Raw genomic sequence first — 15221 nt, forward strand, 5'->3', positions numbered from 1 at the left:
CTCTGTGTTGGCATTTTGGGTCTTGTATCCAGTGTGAGAAGACTGGGATGGGAGAAAGATGATGCAACTATTCACTAATTGTGGTGGACCACAGGTTATTTCAGCAGCTTGCAGAGGCACCGTGAGAGAGTTGAGGCCTTAATATCTATTGCCTTTAATTCAGTAAGGAAAATCTGAAAATAAACTTTTTCAAGCAAGAACATTCACAAGAAAAGGTATCGGTAGGTTTTGGGAACTAATATTTAAGTCCATACTCCAGTTGCAACCAGATTAGAAATTAAACTAAATGTGAGTAGTATAGAAGACCTAACTTTCCTAAATAGCGCAGTACAGCCTATCATTTGGATTACTGCGTGTTACTGGAGAAATTCAGGATGACTATAATAAGGGTGATATGAGTTGATCTCTTTCAATGAAGTACACATATGCAGAAGAGGATTGCTACGTTGAGATTATGAATATCCCATAATTCAGGGAAATCTTCTATGTACTACATTAAGTGTATTATTGCCTTTAATTGCGGGGCTCACTATGGAACAAAAGTGGTTGATTCTTCGGAAGTAACATACTTCACTGCTGAATTCAAGCATCAACATGTTGTTGTCATTTTAGGTTATTATCTATCTCATGTGTTCCAGAGAAACCTTTTTTTTTTTTTTTTTTTCCCTGCTTAGCTGGGGGATTTCCAGAAGAAGTCCTGTTTTCTGAATTTCCTTTTAAATCTTCCTTTCTTGGGTTCAAATAGTCAAGCTTTATGTTTACATATATAAAGCCATATGTGCTATGGTGTTCGCCAGGGTTCTGGCCTTTTTCTGCTCAGTGAAAAACCTAGTTGCCAAAGGTCACGCCTCCACTAGGATGATATGAATGTAGCCTCATGTGCCCATCTTTCCCCCTTATATGGGGTTTTCAAGCACTCAGAGAAGGCAATAGACCCTACAGAAGAAGTAATGCCAATTCCTCTGTGGAAGGTATTCCACCTTTTATGAAGGAAACTGAAAACTTGCTGGGACAGAGAGAAGGAAAGTCAGATAAATGACATTTTCTTCACTATATTAATGTAAATCCATGTTCTTTCATAGTCTAATCTGAAATGTATGTTTGTGAACTTTACACCAACAAAGTTAAATCACGCCTTCTAATGCATGCTGGTTTCTGCTTCATGGAATATAGACACAGGATGTCTAACTCGTGGGACATTATGAAGCTTGGTTTACCAGAACTGCTTATCGGTGCGAAGAGTAAGATTCTTCTTAGCATGATATAAACAGCAACATAGACATTCAGAGAGTTTTCTCAGGTAAAATTTAAGTCTCTATTGACATTGAATTAAGATACAAATTTTGTGGATTTACTCCTTTGATGTAGATACTTTAATGACCCGTGAGTGGCTAATTCCTTCTGTGTCTATAAACCTAAATTCTCAATTACTGTATATGAAAATATTTTCATTGAAGTCCCCAGGGGCTATGGTCATCAGGAATATTTAATCACAGATTCATAGAATAATTAAGGTTGGAATAGACCACCAAGGTCAACCACCAACACATCATCACCATGCCCAGTAGTCCATGTCCCTCTGTGCCACATCTCCATGGTTCCTGAGCACCTCCAGGGATGGTGACTCTGTCATCTCCCTGGGCAGCCTGTTCTAATGCCTAAAATATTAGATACATCCTTAAAAAATTGAATGTATTTTCCATTCTGATTTTTACTACTTGTTCTCTGATAGTATTATTGCCTGAAATGCACAGAGCTACTGAGCCTAGCAGGTTGGGCACAGTCAAAACATGCCTGAGATCCTTATTTTGTGTCTGATCCTTCTGTAACTATTGCCTCAGCTAAAGGCTTGGACTCAGGTAAAGGCTTGGATCCTTGAGAATGCTTTTGTTGCTTCTTTCTGACCGCATCTCTGTTGAGATTTTAGGTGGAAAAACAAGGTCAAAAACAACAATTGCTGGGACAGTTTGTTTTTCTGTAACACAGCTTTGCTAGTCTGTATGCACACGAGCAAATCACATTTTAAAATATTTTTTAAAACATGGAGGAGCTTTAAAGAACTGTTTAAAAAATTGGTTTTGGTTTGGTGCCAGCTACAGAAACCATGCTGATTACAGGAGATTACATAAATTCCCCAAGTCTTATTATCCTCTCACTTACACCTATAAAATTGGGAAGAATTCCACTGGAGTTGCTATGGCCCTTCTGGTTTGAAAGTTATCAGTGTTTTCAAGTCCATTTATATCTACCTATGTATTAATATAAAAGCTAAGCAAAATAGGCAGGATATAATCTGACTATGCATATGTTTCAGTCTACATTGATTTGAGCTGAATTGCACAGATTTTTATGTCAGCTGAATTCTGACCTGAATATGTAGGAAAAAATGCAACTCTTCTGCATCTTTCGAGTAGCTCATTATTAACTTTTTTTTTTGTACCATGTATTGCTATACAAAATTATAAAAGATGACTATATCAAATCAAACAAATCTTTCATCTCGCTTTGGAGCAATGGCTTAGAATAGAGTAAGATGGTGAAGGAAAAGCAGTGCATGACATTTCTCTGTCATACAGTTGCATTTTCAGATACACTTTGAGCCTGATAACGCGTGAGTAAATCTTGGGTGCTGCTGGGGACTTACTGCGAACCCAGCCAGTTCTTCTTTCATCCCACTTAGCCATCCTGTGACAATGAGTTCCACTGCCTAATTATGCACCATGAGAAAAAGTGATTGCTTTTGATCTTTTTAAACTGGTTGGTTTTATTGAGTGCCTCACAGTTCTTTAAGAAAATGCAAATAGTTTTCTTCACTTAATTTCTTCACACCACCAGTATAAGTCCCCATTATAGCCCAGCCAGTCATCTTTTCCATATTTATCAGCCTGGATAGTCTTTCCCAGTACAAATGCCTCTCCACACCATTGCTCATCCTTGTTGAATTTGTTTTCTCTGTCCACTGTTATTCTCCTGCGAGGTGGATTATCAAACCAACATACAGTATTTAAGATGTGGTCATACCATTAGTTTATGAGGCAGGCTCATGAAGATGTTCCTTACTCTGTCCTGTTATCTTTTTATGCCCACAGTATGGGCCAAACGCCAATCACAATTCTGCAAAATTCCTAGAAGGATTATGAAGGCCTTTGCAAATGAAGCAATACAAGGGATAACACCAGCACTTGTTCAGATGAAGAACAGTGGGAGGTTGGTGTATTCCCTGATTCGACGTTATCTGACAGTAGAAAGTGACCTTCCAAGTTTCCACAGACCACCAATAGGAGCACCAGGGACAACTAGCGACGATGAACCAGAAACTAAACTGCAAAGAACAGTTCCTAAGAGTATATCCTAAAAGTTGGGATGGTTCTATATCCTACCATTGTCAAAAAGTCTTAATATCTTATCTGCGGTCCTCAGCCCTCAAACGAGATGAGGAGTTCTTACCCTATAAAAGAGTCATATATTTCTTGAACAATGCAAAGTTGAGAATAAAAACAAATTTGTTCCTTAGAAATTGCTAGTGAAGCAGTTGTTTCATACTGCCTGTTGAACATTTGGGTAGACTGATTCAAATGTTAAAGCTGTGTTCAAACCAGAAAAAATAAAAATAATAAGCTGTCAGAATAATTACTAAGAACGTACAAGGATTATACAAAGTAAACTGCAGCCTGCAAAAAGAGAATTGCATGTTAGCTAATTGTTAATTTTAGCAATTGCAATGGCTAATTACTGTGGCACACATTGACTATTAGCATGATGCCCCAGCACCTGCTTTCTCCAATGAACAGATTTCTTCATTGCTCGTGCAGGAGCAAAATGTGTAATTATTGGCCATCATTGGGGCGATTTTTCAGTGATTCTTTTGTGTGATGTGAATAAAGCATAATGACATATTTTATTAGAGGGCAAATAGCTGTTTGTTAATGGAAATGATTTGAAATCCAAGAAACTAGGAGCTAGGAGCATGTTTTCAGTATCAGCATGAATTCAAATGTATTTTCTTTTAACTCTTTATAAAAGAAGCATAGAAATCAAATCTAAACTTAGTATAATATATTTAATGATATGTGCAAACACAGCATTGATTAATTGCCTCAAATGTTTTCAATGCTACACCATTTCATTTGTTACAGCAGTCTGCTAAATTTATGCATTTCTTATTTAAACTCTTCTTTCCTGGGCATATAGTGTTAGCAAGATTATGTGGCTTGTTCCTCATTTACTGGAAAAAAAAATCATCTTTGTAACTTAAGCAACAATTATGGGCTTTATGAGGCACATTTTCATTGCACACATTGTAGAACACAGTGCACTGGCATTATTATTCCTGAAAGTACATGCTTGAATGTATCTATCAAGACCCAAATGTCAGCTACTGAATAGATTATGCGTAGTTATCCAAAGCAGCGTATAGATACATAAAATCTCAAAAGCAGAATACTCAATTTTTTGAGAAAAGATTTTTATTAGATAATCTGCACAATAATTCTGAAGAACAATGCAAATAATTTTTTTTTTAAATCACATATTAACCTTAGACTACAGTAGTGTTTAAAAATAGCTAAACACTTCATTTTTGAAGGACATGCTGTGGCTAGTACAAGAAAGCCAGCCTCTCTGTCTTGCTTTTACCTGAATGTTAAAAGTTGAAAAGAAAGGGTTACTAATAGAGATATTTTGCTGAATTCTACTGACATAAAAACTAGGTTAACTTGACAGGAAACAATGAAGTGGCTTTGGATAGCCAAGGAAAGTAGAAGCCTTGTGAACCTTTCTGAAACTTAACAGTATGTAGGAAATGTAAGCCTCTTGTACACTCTTCAGATAGGAAAGCCAAAAGTTTAACACTACCTTCAAAGTACAGTAGTAAGAGATATTTTGGTATGAATCTGATTTTATTCCATTTTAACAAAGACCCCACTTAACTTTGATTATATTTGAACCAATTTAGAAGGACATAAATTAGATGGCATTCAGACCTTACGGATAGACATTGAATGTCTGATTGAAGTAAGTTAGCCTTTAAAAGCAGCATGTCATAATAAATAAACAAATTATAGAGCCTAAACTTAGTAGTTGTAATAGGAAGATATAGTAAAAGATCATATAGTTTACTTCTTTTTCTTCACTTGCTTATGACACATATAACATATTTTAAGACTATGTTCTTCAAAGGTCAATATCATACAAACTAACCCATCCCTATGTACGTTGAAAATCTGGCTTGTCCAATATACCAAATCTGAATTATTTACAAACTTGAGGAAGAAACTATGAATGGGCACTTCCTCTTCTCACCCAGGGCCTATAGCTTCTCTGCTGTTGCAAGATGTAGATAAGTTTGGTATTCAGGTTCACTGTTTGACCCATTAAACTGGTATTGAGGTATAATTTGTGTGTTTTCCCAGTACGGTTGCACATAGAATGGGGTTCATTTCCACAAGTTTGAATAAATTTATCCAGTTCAGTGAACCTGTTGTTAAGCTTAGCAAAACTCAGTAGGTGGCTTTAAAGTCCCGTAATTAGCCCATTACATAAAATCTGTACTTTAGATTTTTGCACATTGGTTAATAAGTATAACGTGCTTCGTATATATAAATAACATTACATTAAATGTTGCACTATAAATGAATTAAAGGCCAAAGTAGTTAAATAAAATACTTGAAGGAGATCTCAAATTAGCATGTTTAATTCCAATTCATTGAACAGGAAAAGGCTTTAGCCTTACTGTACCAGTTCCATACAATCTACAGAATAGCAGATATTTATTCTCCATTTTACAGAAGGTCGCTGTCATTCCTGACCTCTGTGTGACTTTGGAAAAAATGTTCTAATTAGCTTGTTTCTTTTAAAATCTAATCATTACAATATCTAAATATAGTCATGAATTAGCAAGACAGCACTTGCCTCAACAGTTTTTCATAGTTTGTACATAGCTAATTAATTCTCGATACTTAATTTCTGCTTTCCAAATGAAATATACAAGGAAAATGAAGTCTACAGCTAATTAACCCATGCAGTGCTTACTGTTTCACAGTGAAAACACTTACCTGAAAGCTCAAGCTTTTAGTAGCTATGAGAGTAAAACAGAGCTATGAATCCTATTGCGATAAGTTAAAGTTACACTTCAATTCAGCAGGATATTATATTCATTATTTTTACATGTTGAAAAAAATTACTTAACCAAAGCCCCAGACTTCAGTTTTTCTTCAAATCTATTGAAGAATTCCATAATATGAATTGATACATTGAGAGGTAATAGTGCATGTATAACTGTTACCATTTTTTATTTATTTTTCTATTCATATATAAAGACTTCTACAATATGTATATCACTCTTCATAGATTCTGCAATATCAATGCAAGAAATGTATTTGAGAAGCTTGTATAAGTACACATATGCTTACATAGAAATATCCATTTATCTATACATATAGGGAAACAAACTAATATTATGCCGCTATATGAAACACTCAAGAGTTGATACTGCAGCCAAGGGAAACTTGCTCAGATTTGATATCATGAAAAATTCAACAGTGCTGGACAGGTTGCCAAGTTTCGTAAGCATACAGATTCTAGATGATGAACCTATACCTATTTATGTGTTCAAAGTGAATTAATATTGAATCAATGGTTTCACTTGATCTCAGCCTGAAGCCAGACCTCATTCATAAACCAGATCTCATTCATTTGTAATTTTGGGTTTCCTTAGTAAACAAAAAGAAAAGAGAATATTGTAAGTGACAAAATTCATACATTTTATTATGCTTATTTTGATGTGATAAATAAAACTGCCCTAAATTCCACCAGCATCCTATTTTTCTTCTGCTGCTTTATACTATGGCCTTTGGGTGCCCTTGACTTTTCTCCCATTTAATTTATTGCAATTACCTTCTACGTTGCTCTATACTTTTTCCTGAATGTTTCATTTTATTGACATAAAAATGCTTCTTTTTATATATGGCTGCATTATCTTCTTTTTTCTCACATATGTTCACATCTAGAGGATTTTTTGTCCCATGGCCAGACATCTGCCAAAGGCCAAAATCCAGTCTTCAAGCCATTTCTATTCTCAGTCATAGAGGAACACTTCCTATTGGTTCCATAAAGAACAGACACCATAAAATTGGAGTAAAACTTGTGTCCTTGTGTAAGCAATTAACTTACTTGTAGTACTATGCAGAGTATGTGTAGAAGTAACAGAAATATTGAAAGGAAATACCACGTAAGTTATTTTTACACGATTAAGTAACTTTAAGAGGTGGAATGATTTGTATTGATTGAATATTCTGTAATTTGGTGTAAACAACCTACTCAACAGTTCAGTATTTGAAAAGAAAATAAGAAGAAATTGCAGAAAGGAAAAACAAAAATAGTCAGCGGAAGATACAAGTCTAGCCAGGTGGTTCTTCCTTATCCTGTTTTGTCCTGATACATTTCCAACCATCTAAAATACATGCCATTTGGTTACCTCTGAAAGCACAGTTAATGCTGTCATGCCATTTTCCTACACCTGTTTATACTTTTTTTTTTTTTAATGACAAAATTTGGATTAAATATGTTAAGTACACCATCAATTACACTTCTTTATGCTACGGATCTGCTTAAGTGAAAGAGGAGATCACTGAGTGTGGGTTGCTCTTGTGAATGGAACACTCAATTTAGTCTCTTAATTGACCATATGCACGAATTCCACTCAATGGAAAAAGTTACACATGAAAACTAGTCTGCAAAAACATCAAAGGAGTGGCAGTTACGGACAGCAATTGCAAATCTGCCTTTTTAACTACTTATATTTAAAATTTCTTATTAGCATCTAACAGTCAAGAACACCATCTTGTGTATCAGCTACAGCCCTCTGTTTTGTGTGGAGTAGTAGCCACTAACAAGTAAAACACACTGAATCAAACATTTTTTCAAAGTGTAAAAGAATTGCCAGGAGGAAGATGATGAAAACAAATTTTGTTCACTAAGATGTTTTGTAATCATATCTACCATATTATCAGGCAATGTTTCACTATGTTCATCCTTGCACATAATTCAAAAGAAACTGAATTTCATTTACAAGATTTGTCTTATCATAGCTGAAGAGCTTTTTTTTTCCTCCAAAAAATAAATTGACCTCAACAGAGCACTTGGTTTCCAATTTCTAGAAATGTGTATACATATACAAGCAGATAATGACCTGCCCAAAACTAGGCCCCTCAAGTTTACATGGCAACAAATTAAAATTTTCCCAGGTGAAAAGAATGTGTATGTTTACTTTGAAAATCAGGTTCACATAGCAAATTTGAAATACTGGACATACGCATGTTGATAAATATTACATCAGGCTATTAGTTGCCACTGTGGAAGTTCCAGATTTCCTGTACCTCTGAAGCTTATTAGTAGAACCCATGCTGCAGTTAAGAAAAATAATTTTATTTTTGGTTGCTTTTGGATTGAGAAATGATTAGTGACTGCATATCTAGAAGTATCTACCAAGTATAAGGACTTTGTCAGATAGTTTAGATTATTTTAGGTTATTTAGGAAATTAACAATTGAAGCACAGAAATGTGTAACCAATATGGTCATAAAGGTGGATAACGAAGAAGAATCTGCGTTTCATCACTTCTGGTTTTCAGCTGAGCAATACTACAGAAGGTTATCAGGGCTAGTCTTAGCTATGCCCTTAGTTTTCTGGATAAATATTAATTTTAAATACATGCTTTTAACAATACTACCTTCCATTACATATGTCATTGATGACTAACAGACACCAAAGAGCAAAGAAACTGAAGAAGTGACACATGCCTTGTTGCTTCACTGACAATATTTTTTGTAAGTTGATGGAAACAAAAAGCCATCATAAATTACCTTCTTATATATCCAAAATGTGTTACTCAGGAACATTCTACAAGGAACTAATAAAAAGACAATTTCTTTTCTTACAACTACTACCATGAAGATAGTGTTCACAACTGGGTAATGAAAAATGAGTTGAATTTTCTCTTGAATGAAACAGACTACTCATGAGTGCTCTAGAATAACTAATCATGATCACACTCCCCAGCATCCAGCAGAGACAAAATACAGAATAGACACTATGTGTAATTTTGTGACATGCATTATGATTGTTGTAGGATCTGTTGAATTTATGCCAGAAATTTTAAAAGTTTCAAGTATTCTGGGAAATTCAAATAGTTTGTTGACTTCTCTTTTCCTTCTAAGACACGTTTTCTTTGTGCTATGAATCGAATTCTGTACACCTCAAAAAACTGAAGAGCATATAGTTCACATAGCAATCAACTCACTTGATTTCATACAGTACTTAGGAAAATTTGAAAGCTAAAAGCTAGTCTCATGTATTTCATTGGGACATATAGAATTTTTATTTTCCAGCAATATAAATCACTGGAAGATGCAAAGTTCTCGCACAAGTGCACATCAACTGGCTTTGGAAAATATAAATTGGCAACTAATCTAGGCAAAGATTTTTTTTCTCTGTTTTTATGCAATGAGAGGACAGTTAACTTTGAGGAGACTTAACACTGATCACTCTCCAACTGAAATGAGGACAAATTAGTTCACAAATGCACACAAAGTTTGGGTTAGAAAGGATGTTTCTTTGATAGATTACTTTATTTTAAAAGTATAAAGATGACCTGGACTTTCAAAGGAGATATTACTGTAGGGAGAGAGCAAGTCATACTGCCAAAAGATCGTGGTAAATGATTTGCATTACAGTGCAAAAGCTTTGCATTGTAATTACCATCAATGAGTCAAGCCTATACTTCTACTAGCACGTACACTTATGAAATCCATTTCTAACATCAGAATAATTTAAAAGAAAAAGATCTGTATACAAGATTAGTAGCAATATTTTTAATTTTCAAAACTCTAATTCTAGAAGTTCCTCAAGATCTAGCATGACAACTTTGTTCATGAATGCTTTCTAGGCTTGTTCTAGTCAGCTCATGGGCTAATCACTCATCTTCACATTCTATCAAAAAGACCATTAAAAAACAAAAGAAAGAAAAAAGATGTTAGAAGAAAAGAATAAAGAAATGTTACTGAATGACATCTTAGTACAGGAATGTTAAAACTGTATTTCCTATAGTCACCAGCAATTTTTTTTTAATATCATTTCTGTCTGAAATACTAACTGAATGCTTTCAGCTCAGAATTTCAAACCAATATTCCTGCAGACACAACACTTTAATGAAAGGGAAGGAGTTTTTAAATATGTAGTGACTGCATGATCAGGCCTGAATAAGGACTTCAATATTACGTGGATAATTTTAACTTCCTATTGTGTATATTAAAAAGGAACTATATTTACTAACAGATCAAAAGCCCCGAAGACTATTAAATTGCAAAAGTCGTAAAAAAATGTTTGAAATCATCATAAGAACAAGAGAAAGTTTGGGAAAGAATCCTTTTTTTTCCAAAGCCATTCAGTTTTATGTGTCAGGTGAGAGAACAAACAGTGCTTGTCTTGAGATTCTGTCCTTACCTGAGAAATCACACTTCAGGGGCAATCTAGGTTGTATGCAATATAAAGAAGGGAGTGTAGGTATCCCAGTAGGAACAAGAGTGAAGGGAACTAATTTGTGCAGTTGAGGAAAGTTTTAGATTAAGTGAGAGGAAATTACGAACCTCAAAATTAGTTATCCAAGCCTTTTTCTTAGTCAAATGTTAGGATGATCACACAGGATGATTCTTTATTCAGAATATAAAATTCCATTACTGTGCACTGACCTAGTGAAATTTGCAAGAAAGTGTATTTTTTTTTTTGTGAAACAAACAATTCCTAGTAAGTTCTAGCTGTTAGAACCGTGCTTCCTCTGAAATTATTTTAATTCCAGATTCACAAAACTTCTCCCACTTCAGCTAGTGAAGTGAAGCACAACAATCTCCATCCACTTAAAAACTCAGTTCAGGAATCTTGAAGGCCCAAGAGAAAGAATTTTACATCTCTCTCTTACTTTTTTTCTTTCTTTCTTTTTTATTATTATGAGCACAAAACCTTTAAAATGTGTAAATAAAGCACTAATAGGGTTTGCCATTCTAGAGGATAATGAGTAATGCCTGTCAAATATGTCATATTCTTAAAATGTTTTGACTTAGCAAGCTAAATTCAAAACACCACAGTAGCATCCAGAGTATAAACTGATTGCACTTACATGTCACATTCATTAAAAAAAAAAAAAGAGAGAGAGAGGTTAAATAAATAAATAAATAAGAAGGTAGAGACCCCCCCCCCCCCCTTCCCCCCTCCCAGTGCGCACACACCCAAACCATAAAACCATAAAGCTCTAATTGGAAAGCTTCCATCATCTGAGTACTTGTTTCCTGGCATATATGCAATGATCAGTGGGGAAAGCAGGGTCAATCGAGACAGACTGAGAGTGAAATTAAAATAATAAAATGTCTAAACATTTAACTGCAAATAGGAAATCTTTATACCCACCCACACCCTATTCTGTAGCATAAAACTAAGGCAACAATTAGTCATATACCTCCAAGTAATTTGCAGCCTCCATACAAAAATCTCATTTAAAATAAGAAATTGCTATTTCTGCACATTTATTCTCCCCAAATGCTGGCTAATTGCTGCAATGGCCATTATAAAGAATAATTTTCGCTTAGTGAAAAAAAAAAAAAAAAAAAAAAAAAAAGGAATGAAGAGAACATTTTCTGGTTTTGTTCCTCTGCGGAGGCTCTATTCAGCGAATCCTGAATGCACAGCGTTTCACTGCTACATTTATTATGCTGAGAGGTCAAGTATTACACAGCATCTTGTATTACGCTTTGCATGCTAAGTATTTCACTTCACAAATTGACCCTTCGGTGTACTTACTACATAATGCTCTAAAAACCCAGCTAAAACGCAGGACAATTAGCAATACTTTGGCTCCCGCTTAACAATGGGGACACCAATGTAGGTGATTGCATTTACAGTGTTGCTTTCTTCACAAAACATTTTTGACACATTAAAGGTACTTTGGAATTGTGCAGTACCAGTCGCCTCTCTCGTGAATGGCTTTTCCAGCATGTACCGAGAGAAACAGTCACTGTAGTTTAGGGCTTAATTGAAAAGAATTCAGGCACGGCCCTATGAAGCACCAATTAGAGGGATATTATATCATAAAAAGCTGTAATATCAATTTTCAGGCTTGTTCAGCAGCCAATACAAAGTAGGGCACGGCTTCAAAAGGGCTCCAGCGCGGAGCGGGACGACGGGAGGCGACGAGGCAGAGGCGCGGAGCGGAGCGGCAGCTCCGCGGCCCCGGGCGGCGGCACCGCAGTTCCGCGCTGGAGGTCGCGGCGGGCTTTTCGCCACAAACCACCGTGGAGAGGGGAAAGCCTCGAGGCCCCTGCAGCGCACACGGAGCCTGCGGGAGCGCTGCCGAAAACAGCACGCCGCCGGGACACCCCCGGGACGCAGAGAATGAAACCACCCGAAGTTGTTGGGATTTTTTTTTAAACTATTATTATTTATAGCTGTAATCATGGAAACAAATAGAACCCTCCATTAGAGCTCCCGGCTCAGCGCGCGTCCCCGTGCTCTCAGCTCCCACTCCCCTCCTTGGCAATCCAGAGAGAGGCAATTGCCTGCGGCTCATTGTGCGGGGAAAACAAACAAACATAAACTTATCGCCCCGAAAATTTTGGATTTCTCGCGTCAAGCTGCTAATAAAACGACATTAGTGGATCAGCCTCGCGAAGTGTCTCTTCAGTGGCTTTAAAGTATCTTTCGAGTGCCTCGGGAAAGCCGAGGCGTGCCCGCTCCCGACAGCTGCTGCAGCCTGCCCAGGCACCTCTGGGCAGGGGGCATCCCGCCTCCCACCACCGCCTACCTGAAGCGATAACACCATTTATTATTATTGTTATATCATATATATATATGTGTATTTACAGGGAGAAAACCCCAGGGTCTCCAAAACCACACATAGAGATGACTGCTTGGAGCTGATGAAGCAAAACAAGCCCAAACATCCCATGACCTTCCCAGGGCAGGGACTCTACCTGCCTTCCCTCACCACGTGTCTGATGGAGAAGCTCTCTGCAGCCAAAGCTGGCCCGTCACAGGGCTTTGTGATGCAGTGCAGGGCCAGGACAGACTGCTGGTGAGGACTAGGGGCAGTCTGCAGCAAGCTCCCCAAATACACTTGATTGTCACCCAAGAGGATGTGAGTGTCACATGAGTGCATGTTCATCATGCCCCCTGCTACCTCTCCTCCTATGGAAGCGGTGGGAGCACCTGCAAGAGGGTACTGAAGGCACATTATTACTGTAGCTGAAGGATATCTAAGGTTTACCTTAGATATCTTATACTGACATGTGTGTATCTCTGTGTACAATAAACCTTATAAATATTGTAGAAAGAAAACTCAAGTGAAACAGGATTAACTCGTGTTCTGCACTGGTGAGCATTCAGTGTGTGAGGATTGCCTCCTGCCTACACTTCAGGCCCTGCTTGCAATTACCTGATCCTGATTTTCCATAACAGCCAGTGCTGAAAGGGCAAAGTACAATGTCAACACAACTGGAAAAGAAAAAATCCTCCTACTGTTTCTTGAGATGGGGACTGCAACCGGGGTGGATGTGTACCTCAGACTGTGAAAATATATCACTTCTAAAAGAACCACAAAGTTTTCATATAAAGAACAGCGTGGTGACAATGCATCTGATGACTCTTCAGTCTGCTTTTCTCAATCCATGTATCTATTTCTTTTTTCCCTTGTGCTGCTGGCACATCTTCAGTGCTGTCCTGGAAACACAAACCTGCTAGGATCATGGCAAGAGGAAGAAAGACAAGCAAGATTAGGAAAGTAAAGCTAAATGATGTAGAAGGAGGGGACAGAGGGGGCAGGAAGCTTTTTGGTGAGCGTTCAGACGGTACGGTATCCCCATGCAATCCCAGTTCCAGTTACATGTGCTTCATGTGCTCAACAGAAGTCCTGTAAATCACAAAGCAGAATTCTTCATCTGAAGTGAACTGATAAAATCACACATTTCAATGGAATATGGTTCCATCAGGGCTCCTCTGTCTTGCTCTTGAGACAGTCTTCATGCATAAAGCACTGTTGTTTGTGAAGAGGAAGAGCTTTGAGGGCTGACAGCAGCTGTAAACTCTAGAGTGGCCCTGCTTTAGCAAGTGAAAAGTCACATGTTTTTCTCCACTAAGGGCTTTTTGGAACTGCATGTAGCAGTGAGTCATGCTTTTTGCTATGCTTAAATTGGTGACAGCTCACTTCAGGTCAGGCAACTCGATACTTCCCCATGAGTGTCCCATGGTTCAGCTTTGGAAGGATGGGTGGCATCTGAGGGCAAAACTTCCAGCACCTGGGCACAGTCCTGCCCACCTTAGCTGTCAGCGCAATCTTCTGAATAGCTACAAACAAACGCAGAGAACCAAACATACGGCAGTGGCGGGCTGGATGTCCTTGCCCTGGGCAATTGGTATCAGGTGATGATGGCAGGAGGCAGTGTGTGATGACTGTTTTCATACTCTGCTTAATTAGAAATTAGTTAGAAATTAGGGGATATTCACCATGGCCACAGACTGCAGCTGCTTTAGCTCGTTCTTCTCGGTGTAGTGTTAGATTGCTGCAAGTACACAGTGGTGTACTTTTAGCAGCCAAATGAGTAAAATCCCTCTCTGCTGCACAGGCAGGAGGAACTGAATGAGCACAGTGTGGCTTTAAGTTCAAGAGTTTTGTGTATGCTACAAAATAGGTACTTCCAGGCATCTGCCGCAAGGCTCTCATTTTCTTGATGGAAAATAAATATTTGACACCATATCAGTATACATGTATCACCCTGGTAAGGCATGTATCGCATTGCATCTTTCTTGAACATTTTGATCCCTTGTTGAAAAGTGCAAGTTTACCTGAAAAGAATTATTCAAATATTGGCAGAGGCTGATTTGGACCCTGACAAGCTAGCTACATCTATTGGCAATTGCTGCAACATACTGCAGAATGGAAAGCACCTTAGCAACACTGTGCTTGACAGAATTATGCATATGCTGAAGAGTCCATTGAAAATTACAAGTGTTGCACAGCAGAGCTTGAAGAAAAACCATGGGGAAATATTTATGAGCGACTATTTTATGACTGCCTTATTAGAATCAAGTTTTAAAGGACATGTAAACAAGAGACATGCTGAGCATTATCAGGACTTATCTTCATTTAATGGTTATGTTAATCCACAAACAAACAAACTAAGG

The 15221-nt window shown here is 37.4% G+C and overlaps 1 long non-coding RNA gene across 6 annotated transcripts in view; it reads right to left on the reverse strand.

Annotated features, from left to right (window-relative positions):
* LOC112532498 overlaps nt 1-15221 on the reverse strand; it is a 71213-nt gene that overhangs the window by 36959 nt on the left and 19033 nt on the right. For 2 of the 6 annotated variants that reach the window (XR_005860513.2, XR_005860511.2), the window contains one exon: nt 631-14502. The exons of 3 other annotated variants lie outside the window; for them this stretch is intronic. This is a non-coding gene — a long non-coding RNA (uncharacterized LOC112532498). Of the gene's footprint in view, nt 1-630; nt 14506-15221 lie in introns of those variants that run through there. One more of the 6 variants, XR_005860515.2, reaches the window with a different exon arrangement.

The sequence above is a fragment of the Gallus gallus genome, chromosome 5 (assembly GCF_016699485.2).
Source record: "Gallus gallus isolate bGalGal1 chromosome 5, bGalGal1.mat.broiler.GRCg7b, whole genome shotgun sequence".
NCBI classification, from domain to species: domain Eukaryota; kingdom Metazoa; phylum Chordata; class Aves; order Galliformes; family Phasianidae; genus Gallus; species Gallus gallus.